Raw genomic sequence first — 14,181 nt, forward strand, 5'->3', positions numbered from 1 at the left:
ATATTTATTAAAATGCCTACAGCAGTCAAAGCATTGCATTAAGTGTCCACAAGGATTACAAGAACCAATAAAGACAGATACCAGCCTATGATCACTGCTATCCCTGGGGACCACACATTAGGGGCCCCTCACCCAGGCTGAGAAGTGGTGGGGTCAGAGAAGGCTTCCAAGATGAAACAACCTTTCAGATGAAACCTGGAGAATGAGTAGAATTCACCAACTTCCATATAGCTACTTCGAGGATCTCATATCCAAAACCCATTCTCTGTTCCCAATACCAAATCCAAAACCAATTTCTGTCCCTCAACATTCCCAATGGGAGTGAACTGTGATCCCAGTCACTGACCTATACCTTCCACCATAAATCTCATTTAAAGGTCTATTAATGCCAGACACAAATAACAAAAAGACTGCAGGAGCCTGCAGTCCAATGTTGGAGACAGTAAGAATTCTAGCAGTTTCCTTAGTGCCAAAACTAGAAGATATAAACTACGTGTTAAGATAGTTCCACTGATAAAGCAATGTTTTGCCTCAAGGCATCAAAGAAGGCTTCCAGAAAGATACGGCATACTCAGTGAACTTCAACAAGCAGAATGATAAACACATTCATTCCATCCACTGCGCCTTAGCTCGAAACCTCATTATGTACTGCAATAATCCAGGCAGTAATAATAACCCAAACGTTCTTCCTTTTTCCTGTCTCAGCAGGCCTCCAATCTAGCCTCAACTATCAAAATGATTATTAAAAAGGAAGGAAGGGAAGGAGCGAAGGAAGTAAAATATGACCACGTTGTGCTCCTCCTTAAAATTGTTCAGTGCCTCTACGGTTAACGGTGAATCCAAATTCCTCCATACAGCACATATCTGCCCCCTTTTTACATTCAGCCTCATCTCCAACCTGTCCCCACACCAGCCTCATGAATCTTTTATGGTTTCAGGCTCTTGCATGTCCCTTGCACCTTTGCTCCTGCTTTTTTTTTTTTTTTTGAAGGTTTGGTTCCAAGATTACTTCCTCTTTCAAGTATTCTCCATTCCTTCCAGGTTAAGTTAGTTGTCTATTGCTCTAGGGTCTTATCTGCACTCCTACAACACCTTGGGCAACAGCTCATAGTAGAAGATAAACTCCCAATTTTGTCTGTCCTCTCTCTCCTTCACTTGACTGTGTGTTTCTTAAATAGAGAGCTGTGGCTTTTTTCTCCCCCATCCCCTGCATGTAGTACAGTAGACCAATGGCAGACAGTAGACCAGGGAAGTTAATCTGAGCATTGTACACAGAATGAATCAGATGGGAGAGATCCATTAGGAAGTTAATGCAGATGTCTGATCATGAAGTGATAACAATCTAACAAGAAGCAGGCACCAACTGAATCTAGGACAGATTTCACCCACATCAAGTTCCAGTCATTTACATGGCCAACCACCTGCACAAGACTGGCAAACTTTTTAACTCTGCTGTTTAAAACTATCAAATTTGGCTACACAAGCCTTTTGAAGGCAATTATCAACAACCCTGGTGGCATAGTGGTTAAGAGCTACGGCTGCTAACCAAAAGGGTTGCAGTTTGAATCCCTCAGGCGCTCCTTGGAAACCCTATGGGGCCATTCTACTCTCTCCTATAGGGTGGCTATGAGTCGGAATTGACTCGACGGCAGTGGGGTTTTTTTTTTTTTTTTAAATCAACATTTTTCATCAATTTCCCAAAGTTTTACCCAGCAATAAACACCTCTGGGAATCTATCCAGCAGAAGTATTCTCATAGGTTCACAAAGATGTATGTGCAAAGACTTTCACTCAAGAATTGTAATACAAAAGACACTAGCATATTATGCAGCCATTTAAAAAAAAGAACTGTATACGTGAAAAATCTCTACAATATACTGTTAAAAAAAAAATCAAGCCACATAATAAGTATTATCCCATTTGTGTTCAGAAATATATAAACACACAGAAAACTGTTTTAAAAGATGACTATATCAAATTATTAACTATGTTTATCTTATCACTGAGTTCAAATTTCTATTGGTCTTTAGCTCACAAAAGGAAAAGCGAAAAAACTCATTTTTCTTGTCTTCTCCCAACAAATCCTAACGATAAAATGCTTCTGAACAAGTCTAAAATTGGAGACTTCTTGAAGATTCCAAGAAATTCAAATAAAAATGGATTATTCTTGGGGATCCTTGGCCAAATTCCAGGGTCTCACTGAAACTCACCTTCTCCCCTACAGAGTACTGAATTAATGATTTTTTTAAAATTAATTTTTGCCAATGCCAGGGAAATGTTAAAAGTTAATACTAACATCCTTCCTCCATTCTCTTGGGAGGCTAAAGGGAAAACTAGGAGGCAAGCAGTAAATCAATAACCAGTCCAACTTTTCTGATAAATCCTTAAGGTACCTCCTCAGTTCTCTGTGGTAGTATATGAACAGTTTAATGAAAGTTTCCTGACAGTTCAACTTATCAGACTAGTATTTCTACAAAGCCTCTATGCTAGCAAACGTCAGGCACTAATTAGCTTTTTGCCTCTATTCCTTCACACCCTCTGGTGGAGGTGCTAATCAGCAGTCACCAAGGCCAAAAAGCAAGTAGCAAGAGAAAGCCTGGGATCCTTTTTTAGCAATTTTTGCTTAGACACTCTAACAACAAAATTGTTATTCATCTTTTTTATTCCCTAACACTTACCCTCCAAGTGAATTTAGCCAGGTCTGACCATAGCTGCTCCCTTTTAAAAAAGGAATTAAAAGGTGAGGGACTCCATTAAGTTTGACGCCACACAAGCAACTTTTTCCAAACAAGGGCAGAATCTGCTGTACTTAAAATTCAGAGTGAGATCTCATTTTGGATTCCTGGTTCAAGTAACAAGAACCAAAGTTTTTGATAACACTTAGATAAAACTTCACTGGATTTGCCTCTACCTTACATTTCCTGACTCTCAAGTTTGGGGAGAAACTTAAGGAAAAAAAAAGAAGGCAAGCTCACAGCCAACAACAATAAAATATACAGCTAAATAATTCTCTATCTTCCGTAGCATTATTTGAAATCTAACCCTCTAGAGGGTCAGAGATGGATTGACACTGGTCGTAACAATGGGTTCAAACACAGCAACGATTGTTAGGATGGTGCAGGACCCGGCAGAGTTTCATTCCGTTGTACATAAGGTCACTGTGAGTCAAAGCCAACTTCACAGAGCTGGCTTAAAATGTTGGAAAAGCAAGGTTTGCAGGGGGTAACATTTATTAAGCAGCTACTATTTCCCAGACACTGTACTATACAATGGGGAAACAAGAATTTAAAAGGTTTCCACCCTGAAGGGTCTCTGGGCAGAAAGGTTTAAAATCTCCATATACAATATTTAAATTTTTATTTCTGACTGCCAAAGTAGAGGGTCAGCAAAAAAGAGGAAGACCCTCAATGAGATGGACTGACACAGTGGCTCAACTATGGGCTCAAGCATGACGACGACTGTGAGGATGGCGCAGGGCAGGGCGATGCTTCCTTCTGTTTTACACAGGGTCACTATGAGTTGGAACTGACTTGACAGCACCTAACAAGTTTGTTTCTGCTTCATTCATGAGTTGTGCTCTCTCTACTTTGGTGAAGTCAGTTTCCTCATGCCCTGCGTTTTAACCTTACCTCTATCCTCTTAACTTAAAGACAGGGAAATGCTTCAAAAATAAATCTTAAAAAAGTATCGACTGTAGCCCTTTTTGGAGTCCAGGCTTTTTGGTAAATCACACCTAATGGCTTATTTTCCCCTATATTTACATTTTTACACTACATTCTCAAAACAGGCAGATGGCATAATGCAGGAACAAGTGATAGCCAAACTAACAGGTACCTTCCCAACTGTGCATGCTGATCTTTTCTTGTGACTCTTGCTATGATCTGCAATTCTTCACTCAATTTGCAGGTAACACCCAAGGATATCACTTACCTCCCTCTGGTGGCCTTCAAATGTTGATACCCTCTAAGTACAGAGGGATCTTTGCCCTTTCTGTTCTAATTCATTATTATCTTCTCCCACTTGTGGTTCACCAGAGTTTTGATCTCACATTTCGAGGGATGGGAAATACTGATATAAGAGACTTGTTTTGTGTTATGAATCATTAGACTTTGGCAGGAGTATCTTGCTAATGTTCTGAGTGCACAGAGACTAATATACAATTTATTAGGCCAGAAACTACAATTTAACCACACACCTTCAGAAGCAACAAGAGGGCACAAATATTAGTCTTTTAACATACACTGCCAAAAATTAAAGTTTCGTTTTAAGGAAAAAACACGGTCTAAGTCTTCTTTGCGCTGACACAGCAGGCAGGACAGGTGTGTTTGGGGCCATTTTATTTGAGACACCTGCGCTGTGTTCCTTTATAAAATGAGCAAGTAAAAGGGCACTACTATAAAACATGCTTCCTGAGACCTAGAGCATTCTAACCTATCAGAGCAGAAACTTATTTAAAAAGGAGAAAGAGCCAAAGAAAAGGTGCTTTGAAACTAAATAAACCACTCAATGATGAGATTTGCTCAGGGACAATCAACCAAAGACCACACAGTTCCTCTCCAAACTCAAAGGAATAGGGGAGTCTTTTGGAAAAATTTATTAGTTAAAAAAAAAAAAAATACGTTTTCTCTCTCTAGGAAGGAAGTCAATTTTTGTATCTCAATGTCCTCACCAAGAAGAGGGGGGAAAAAAAAAACTGCCAATCCCTTCCCAAGGAAGCGGAATAAATACGAGGAATAAGCATTACTCTTTAAATGCAAGATTTCCTATAACCACCATTTAGAGGATCCAATATGGATTTGTTAAGATTTTTTATAACATTTTTAAACCACTTTTCTAGTACAAGGTAACTAAACTTTTCTCACAAAAGGGCCTAACTGAAACCACTCAACACAACACCTTCTCAAATAAGCATCACCAACCATATCAGAACTATGTTTACAGATTACATAAATCAGGTCCCCTATTTGTTTTAAAATACAAATTAGAACCTCTGGCCAACACAATAAAATCCACAGGACGCACAGACACCAGTTACACTGTAGCACTGCTTGAGATGGAAGAGGACTGACAGCGTTTGAAGAAGGAAGGAAAAAAAATGAGAAGTGTGGTTATTTTCCTTTCTTCTCACCTTGATAAAAGTTTACAAAAAGTAAACTCAAGTTTACTCTTTTCTAACTTCCAGATTTTTCCTCAACAGGATAAGTCAAGTCACCTAACAATCAAAGACAACTCTGCAGTTTTAATGATGGCAGAAAGACAGAAAAATCAGAGAAAAATTTGAAATCTCACTTTGATAATGCACAAAAGTCAAATACTGATATTCTGAATAAGGCTTTCAAAAAAGGTGCAGGAACACTTCTAAACAGTATCTCAATGAATGAGCTACTCACTTCAACGGATTCAAACTGGTAAAATGACTAAAACTCCACTCTACCTCAAAGGTGCTAACAATACTTAACTGACCACTCTTTTAGCTGTTTACAGACACATATCAAAAATACTTATTACGTATATACCTAAATGAGGCAGTCATCGGAGACCATACTACAGAATTAAGACTACCTACCTTCGTGGTCAAAACATCTAATGTTTCCCTCCAAATAATTCACACTTGAAAAATAGTTAACTACCCCAAATTACGAGATTACTAACAAACTCATCAAAGGTCAAAGGAATCGCATACTTTGTTGGATAAACCTACTGGAAATCCGATTCAGAATTCCATGACTAAGGGTAGTTATCCCACATTGAAAATACATTTTTTAAATTCCCAAGGGTTGAGCATTTTTACCTTGACTTATTTTTAGAACTACACATCACACTGCACATATCACATGACATGATGTAACTGTTAGCAAAGAAAATGGCCCAAACCATTGAAAATATACATGGTAAGAGTAAACACATCAATGCATACTTAAGAATCACTACATTTTATGTTTACTTTTTAAGAAAATGTTTTTTACTGCACAATAAATTTTTTAATGGAAAAAGCAGCTAGTAGCTTCTATAGAACAAAAGATTGATGAACTACTTTATACAAAGTATTTACTTATAAAATACTTTTTATTTTATAAATGGAAATTTACCCAAGTACGGGGAAAACTGGCAAGAAGAAACAGATAATACAACACCACTCTTCTAAAACTACAGGATTAAAACAAAAATTATCTGGACCAAAAATGCAATCGAAACGTTAATGAAATATCCTCAGGTAGAAAATAATTACTACTCAAAAGTATTCACTGTAGGTAGTAGAAAAGAAAAACGGTTTTAACTGACAAGGCCAATAGACAATAGAAAATCTCTAAATTGGTCAGAAACTACATTAGAAAAGGAAGCAAGTACAGTCTATAGATGAGGAGGAGGGGAAAACACACACCCACTTAAGCCTTTGTAAATAGTGGTGCTTTAAATGTCCCAAAAAGGAGAGAAAATAGAAATTACAGACCCTTCTGTGACGAGAAACAATTTCTAGTGTACTACTTTCCATACTTGAAAGTACTCTGAAGACGAAGTTCGGCAGCAATTTATAACTATACCATGATTATGCAAGGCAAAGATTATGTAATTTTATCGTTTATTTTTAAATGTTGTCCTACTCTAAAACTAAAACGTTTTGATCTCTCCATTGGGGGGAAGGAGTTCTTCCAGGCTACAGTTTAAAAATATAAACACACACCCCAAAACAAACAAAAAAACACAATGATTGCTAGCCACGTGACAAAGGAGATGGCAACACCAGGATTGTGAATGGAGGGGTGGGAGGCGAGGCTGCAGGACTAGAGAGATTTCTCTGAACTTCTGGGACCGCGAAATTCAGGTCTTCCGATCCTGGAGGCACCAAACGCTGGGCCCAAAGAGTTGTATTATTAACACTCTGAAGTGCAGTTTTATTAAAGGGTCAAGAAAAATGCTCCAATGACCTCCAGGACACAGGGGGGAAACACGGAGGGCGAGGAAAGAGAGCAATTTAAAGTGGCGCCATCATGTCATCCCTTCTCCCATAAGGCAATCAATAAAGCAATAGTTAGGTAACATGTTTCTCTAAAACACCACACTGGGATCCCGACATTGGAAAACAAAAGGATTTTTAGGGAAAACATGGGGATAGGATTGTTTGTCGTATGGAAAACAACATAACTATTTGATGAGAATCAAAAGACCGTCAGCCGGAAAACAGGCCCCCCAAAAGGCAGTAAGATTCCAACTCACTTAAAAGCAAATAAATGTCTCTTCCTCTTTAGTTTAAAAAAAAAAAAAAAAAACACCAAACACGTCCGCCTGAGGGAGACTAGATCTGAAAACGTAAGTGACCTCGATTTACGGGCCACAAGAATAAATAAATGAAACAAATAACCATCTCACTACACAATCGGAGTTGTGGTACAAACGTGAAACGCGCAAAATGTGTGCTTCAAGCAAAGAAAGGCCTTTTGCAGTCAAGAGAAGTTCAAGGAGAGAGCCAGAGTTTGTTTTGTTTTGTTTTTTCCACGGGAATAAATGATGCTCTCTAGGCCGCATTTTTAAATAGAACGCCAAAGGAAAACCTGGCGAACTAGGCGGCAGCTGGCGGAGAAGGGCCCCCGCACACCCCCGCCCTTGGGGCGACTCCCAGCCCCGGACCCGCAGCGGGGAAGCCCGGAGAGGCCATTTAAAGTTCCGGGGATTTTTCCTCCCCTGCCCTGCCTTTCTAGTTACAACTAACAAAGAGAGGGAGAAATGGGAGCCACAGGGAGAGCGAGGAGAAGGAGAAAGGGCAGCGGGAGGAGGAGGAGGAGGAGAGGAGCAGCAGCAGCAGCACCTACCACGTGATGGAGGAGCGTAGCCCGGGCGGATTCGGCCCCACAAAATGGGCGCAGTTTGCAAACAGCCCCCCGGCCTGGGCGCCGAGGGCCGGCAGCGGCGGCGGGCGGCGGGCGGCGGGCGGCGGGCGGCGGGCGGCGGGCGGGGGCGCGCGGCGGCGGCTCCGGCTCCGGCCCGGGCCCGCCGCTCTCCTCCCCCCCGGCGCCCGGAGCCGCCCTGACTTTCCGGGCGGGGGGGCGAGGCGGAGGGGGAGGGGAAGGCGGCGGCGGCGGCGGGGAGCGGCCGCTTTTTCTTCTCTTTCGGGCCCTTTCTCCGGCCTTGCTCCGCTCTGCCGGGGCCTGGACACGGCCGGGAACCGCAGCCCGGCCTGGAGGGCGGGGGCAGAGGGTGAAGCCGGCCCCCCGCCCCGCACAAACAAGCGCCGCCGTCTGCAGCCCGGAGCCCGCACCCCGAACGCCACCCCCAAGCGTCTCTTCCCGGCCGGGGAGCGCGCTCCGGCCGCCCCCCGCGCCGCCGCGGCTAGACGAGTCGGCTTCGCTACGGTGCTCGCTTCTCCCGCCGGCTCGGCGAGCGGTGGCGGCAGTGGCGGCGGCACTAGGAAAATGGCGGCCGAGCTCCTTTTCCCTCCCCCCCTTTAATCTGAAGCGGAGGGAGAATGGAGCGAGCGAGCGAGCGGGCGAGCGCCGGGGACACGGGGAGGAGGGACAGCAGCGCCTCCGCCGGCTGCGGCGGCTGCGGCGAAGGGCCGCTCCGCCCCGGCGCGCCGCCAGGGGGCGCCCGCCGCGCCGCCCCCGCGGGCCTCCAGGAGGCGCGGCCGCCGCCGCCGCCTCCTCAGTCATGGCTCCTCGCGGCGGCCGCGGTGCTTGCACCTCCATGTGCGGAGGCCGCAGCGCCGGGACCCAGCTACTGCCGGGACGTGCGGCGACGGCACGCGGCACTGCGGCAGTCGGGAGCGAGGCCCTAGCTCCGGCCGACGTGAGGCTAACCTGAGGCACTGACGCCGTCACATTCCCTCTGCGCTGGGGCTGGCAGAGCCGCGCGCCGGCTATGAGGGAGCTAGGCGGGCTGGCGCGGCGGAGCGAGAGGACGTGAGCGAGGAACTTGTTTGCACTATCAAGTAAACACGCTAATGCAGTTGGTGCCACACTATTCCGGGACAAAAGGTGCGCTGAATCGGGTAGGAAGCTCCCTGACCAGTGAGGCGCTTCCTGCCGCCCTTTGTCTTAGCAACCAGGCTCTGTACGCTGCAGCACGGCTGGGCACTAGCCCCAGTGCCGCGCTTCGCAGCCGCCAGAGTTAAAAAAAAAAAAAAAAAAAAAAAAAAAAAGCACGTCGCCACTGCGCAGGCGCGGACCAAGGCCCGCGCCGGACCAGCCCGGGAAGAGGCGGCCAGGAGGAAGAGGGGAAGTGATGGCCCACCAGCGCCGGGCCCGCTGGGAACTGTAGTTTTCGTTAAGAAGCACGCGGCTTGTTTTGGGTGTCATGGCTTGGCAGATCCGCCAAAACGCAAATAGCATTACACAATGAGTATTTATGCTTTCTGCCGCCACCAAAAGGAAGTTCACTGCTGTGTTAAAAGTTTAACAAAGAACTCCATAGAGAAACCCAAATCTCACGACAAAATGCAAACTTTCCACTCTCCTGCCAGAGTTGGTTTAAACTGGCCGCACCTTATCATTGCTCATGACCAGTTAGTACAGTACTGACTGTATCCCTGTCTCAAAAAAGGTCTTAAAACAATGGGACTTTCGCTAGATTTAAAAATTTCAGGACTATAAGGCAAAGTGCCACATTTACACAAATTAAAACTCCACTATCCTTTAAAACAAGTTGCCAAAGATGAGTTTAGTACTTTGATTTTTTTTTTTTAATTTCATGAAAATATCAGTCTAAATGACTTGGGGGAGGGAGGGAGAGAACGGTTCCAACAAATCATCAAATTCGTCAGATGAGAAGGAAATGCACAATGCTTTCTTGTGGCTTACCAGAATCGATATCCGGTGGTATACGTCACTTCTGCTAGTTAAAAACACCCTCACTGTCGTTATAGAAGTTTCAGACTCACCACAAAGTTACACTAATTTACTAGGACCTACAGCATCTGCACCTGTATTCCTCTCACTTTCCATTTGTACTCTTAAATCACAATCCCATAGCCATGGTTCTCAAATATCAAAAGCAGGCAGCTAAGAAAGTCACAGGATCAAATGATACAAAGAATAAACTCATACAAGTGTACATATCTGTATACACATCCAAAAAAAAAAGATCCTTAGTCTCGAATTCTTAACTTACAATCCTGAAGGAATTTTTTTTAGTTGACTAAAAAAACACATCACACATCAAAAGTAATTCCACAAAATATAGCAGAAGGTGTTAAACACAGTTCCAGCACCAATAGATGGCGGACTAGAGCCCTAATCTGAGAATTCTGAAATCTAAATTAGCAGCAGAATGAAAAACACCAAATAAGGCAAAGCCCTTTGCAGTGTATACTTAAATATTATGTTCAAAGATACACACCACAAAATAATTCATCTTACTACTGCTCCAACTCTTGAAAATTAACTGCTAGATTTAATTAGGCCCTCCAAGTAACCACGGTTATGAAATACATTTTTTAAATGGATTACAAGAAAGGTGGAAAATGCTCGTTTTAAAATCATACATTCAAGGGGAAAATAAACTCCAACCTTCCCTTTCTCTCAATGCTTAGCCCAAGTGTCAGGAGTTAAGTGTTTATGGCACTTAAATCAGTCGACTTGTTTTACATTCTTTTCTCAAATTAGATGTCGTTTGCTTTAGGTACCAGTTTTTAGAAACAAGAGCATTCAAAGGTGAGCCACTCTAGACAAAATCCTTAAGGAGAGAAATATATTTTCTTAAAATGTCCCCAAGAAAGAGGGTGTCAAGGCTGATTGAAAACACATACTACTCACTTTTCAAATAACTCTTAGAATGGTCTCTGTGGTTGACTCCCCAATATCCACTCTATCCCAGCTGATTCATCCTACCTAACCCATTCTCTATACCAATGAATGGTTCAGGTTGGACATGGAACCCAAAGCTGGCCAACGAGAAATGAGTGGAAGCTCCCTGAGAGGCCTCCAAAAACTGTGAGAAAAGCTTCTTCAACCATGAAGAAAAGTTGGAGGAAGGAATAGTCCCTTTCCTTCAGACAGTGCTAAATGGAACATCCCAAACTGCTACAATCACCTTGCAACAAGCCTGAAGATGCAACCAACATCAAAGAGGGCAGAATGGACAGCTGGCAAGAATCATGGTCCTTGGTGACAGCATTAAGCCACTATATCAACCCATCCTGAGATCTGTCAACTTCTGGACTTAAAGCTAGATGAATACAATGTAACAATACGGATATGTTACACCACCCTGCTTTTATCACTTATTTACTTCACTTAAGGATAATGTAGAGATTTGGCACTATATTACCCTGAAGTTGGTTAAATGCTCTCTGTAATTCCTCTAGGTTGTTTTCATATATCAGTCTTACCTCAAGAAGCCAGCCTGAAAGCCCCTGAACTATGGTTATTCCAATTTCAGATCTATTACTCTTGTTTATACAACAAAAAACAATCCAAAAGGGTACTCTCCAACTTTCCAACCATAGACCTCTGACAAGCCAGAAACTGCCAAGCGCAATTTTCAATCACAGGTTTAGTACCTCAGATACCCAAACTAATCTCAAAGGACAAGGAATTATTATTTTTTTTGTACTTTAAAAAAAAAAAAAGCTATATAACTCAGGACAAAGTCCTGAAGCCTAGGCCATTTACATCTCAAAAGGATAGGGGGCCGATTTTTGTTATTTACCATAGGATTCCTGGGAACTAGTCCAGAGCCTGGTACAAAGGAGGCACTTCATAAGAATTTGCTGAATAAAATGAAAAAAGATATAGTGTGGTAATCAAGGATCCAGCGGCAGCCCTAGATTTGACTCCTAACTCCATAAATTACCAACTGTATTACTCTGGGCAAAGTACTTAACCTATAAGCCTCAGTTTCTACTCTGTAAAGTGGAAATAATAGTAGTATCCACCTCATAAGTTTAACTATCAATTATTGCTATTATTATTAATGAATGTTACTGTTTTCCATAGTTCTATAATTGAGAAACTAAAATACAAATTAAAGTCAGTACCTCTTTCGTAATCCAAACTTCCCATCTCCATCTACCAAAACCACACCCACTGCCGTTGAGTCGATTCCGACTCATAGTGACCCTATAAGACAGAGTAGAGCTGCCCCGTAGAGTTTCCAAAGAGCGCCCGGTGGATTCCAACTGCCGACCTTTTGGTTAGCAGCCGTAGCGTTTAACCACTACGCCACCAGGGTTTCCAGCCACCCTATAGGACAGAGGAGAACTGTGCCAATGGTTTCCAAGGCTGTACATCTTAACGGGGGCGAACTACCACATCTTCCTCCTGAGAAGTAGCTGGTGGGTTAAAACTGCTGACCTTTCGGTTAGCAGCCACGCACTTAACCGCTGGGCAGCCAGGGCTCCCCTCTCCACCTACATACTCCAGCAAAGAATATTTCCATTCATAAACCAGATAATATTACATAAAAATCCCGTGAGCTTTCTAAAAACATATTCTAATTCTGAGAAGGATGATTTACAATCACAAGTCTAACCAAACCCACTGACATCGAGTCTGTTCCGATTCATAGCGACCCCATGTACAACAGAAAAAAAAGTTAGAATGCATTTATTCAATGAAAACTTAGTGGGCATCTATTAAGACACTATTCCAGATATCACAGAAATGAACATATTAACCTATTTAAAAAACAGTATTAAAATTACAACATGAAAGAAAAACATCTTTAAGCTGAAACTGATGCATGCTCTCAAAATTAAACAGAAAGAATAAACTGAACCAAAGTTAAGAAATTGAATCAAAGAATATTAGACATAGAATATGAAAGGCCATCTAGTTGAACCTCCACATTTTCTTAGTGGGGAAACGAGGCCACAGGAGGTCCGAAGGCAGCCCAGAGTCTCAAAGCTGAAGAACACGCTGGGATCAGGGTCAGTCTCTGATTCTCACATTTCCCACTGCCTTCCAGAGCCATCTCCTCCCAACAGAAATGCTTGATGAATGAGAAGTGCAAACATGATAAAGGTATTAAATCCAAATAATATTAGCTATTTCAGTTTCACAAATATCAATATTTGGCCCAATGCAAATATAAAAGATACAGTAAAACCTGTGAAAGCCAGACCTGTGTAAGTCAGAAACCTGTCAGAGAAGGAAAACTCAAATATTTTCCACTAAAACAAGCTACAGAAAATGGTTAGACTACCCTGTCCAAAGCTGAAAAGCTGCGAGACCCAGAAAAACAAGGCAGTCCTGTCGTGTTCTGGGTCTCACAGGTTTCACTGTAATCCTCACACTGATACCGTGACTATAAAGCTCAGAAACCAAAACTTTTTTCATTTGTATAAATGGAGGCCTTGATTGATCCAAAATATCCTGTGTTCTTATGTACTGGGTCTAGTAGCAACAAACTTTCAGTAACATTTAACAACATAAGGCATTTGAAAAAGTTTTGTAAATGGTGAGGTATTACAAGAATGCATGGTATGCCTTAGTTTCAATCCCACCTAAAAACAAGGTAATTTTCTTCCTCATACTAGAGGTACAGACTACAAAATTTACATAAAGATAGTATCTTACCATGTCACCATAGAAATGATCCAATAACTTATGAAGAAGAAAAATTCTTAGGCAGCGTCATGATTTAACTGTGTTAGCAATGAGAACAGTAGCTAATGTTACAGGTTAACCCTGAAGCACTCCTAAATCTAGAAATAATCTATTTTGGGGATATATCAGAAGATAGCACTAAAATTCAACTTAATACAACTGTATTACTTGAAGAACAAGTCAGGTTCTCCTAGGCCATCAGCTGCCTTTAAATCTAACACCCAAGATTGACGGTTTTCTCTTTGCAGTCCCAGATCTGAAGGTAGGTACACAAACAATGACTTCTAGTATATGCAGTTTAACCAGCACTTTACAAACTTTTTAATAAAGTTTGTCAAGGAGTCAAATTAAACAAACGAAAAAAAAAAAAAAAAGGCACTGTTTAGATGGATTCTAATTAATTCTAATGCTTTGAACTTTAGTACAGAACATTTAAAAATTGTCAAATAACTAGAATGTGTGACTAACCATAAAAAGTTCATTGACCCAACATAACAGAAGGCGTAACATAATACACTGATTTTGCAGACGAGGCAATGGCAAATAAAACAATCTGCACAGAACCTAAACACTGTACCAGATAATCGATTTAAATGTCCAAAGTTGCCCCAAATTTATCTGGCTTCTTTTCCAAATCAAATGCA

The 14,181-nt window shown here is 42.2% G+C and overlaps 2 protein-coding genes across 4 annotated transcripts in view; one reads left to right on the forward strand and one right to left on the reverse strand.

Moving 5' to 3' along the window:
• STH (saitohin) overlaps positions 1–14,181 on the forward strand; it is a 283,897-nt gene that overhangs the window by 178,530 nt on the left and 91,186 nt on the right.
• KANSL1 (KAT8 regulatory NSL complex subunit 1) overlaps positions 1–14,181 on the reverse strand; it is a 186,137-nt gene that overhangs the window by 150,498 nt on the left and 21,458 nt on the right. The window contains exon 1 of one of the 3 annotated variants that reach the window (XM_049861616.1): positions 7,808–7,925. The exons of the other annotated variants lie outside the window; for them this stretch is intronic. The gene's annotated coding sequence lies outside the window, so the exon portion shown is untranslated. Of the gene's footprint in view, positions 1–7,807; positions 7,926–14,181 lie in introns of those variants that run through there. 3 annotated transcript variants of the gene reach the window in all.

This window comes from Elephas maximus, chromosome 19, assembly GCF_024166365.1.
Source record: "Elephas maximus indicus isolate mEleMax1 chromosome 19, mEleMax1 primary haplotype, whole genome shotgun sequence".
Classification (NCBI taxonomy): Eukaryota; Metazoa; Chordata; class Mammalia; order Proboscidea; family Elephantidae; genus Elephas; species Elephas maximus.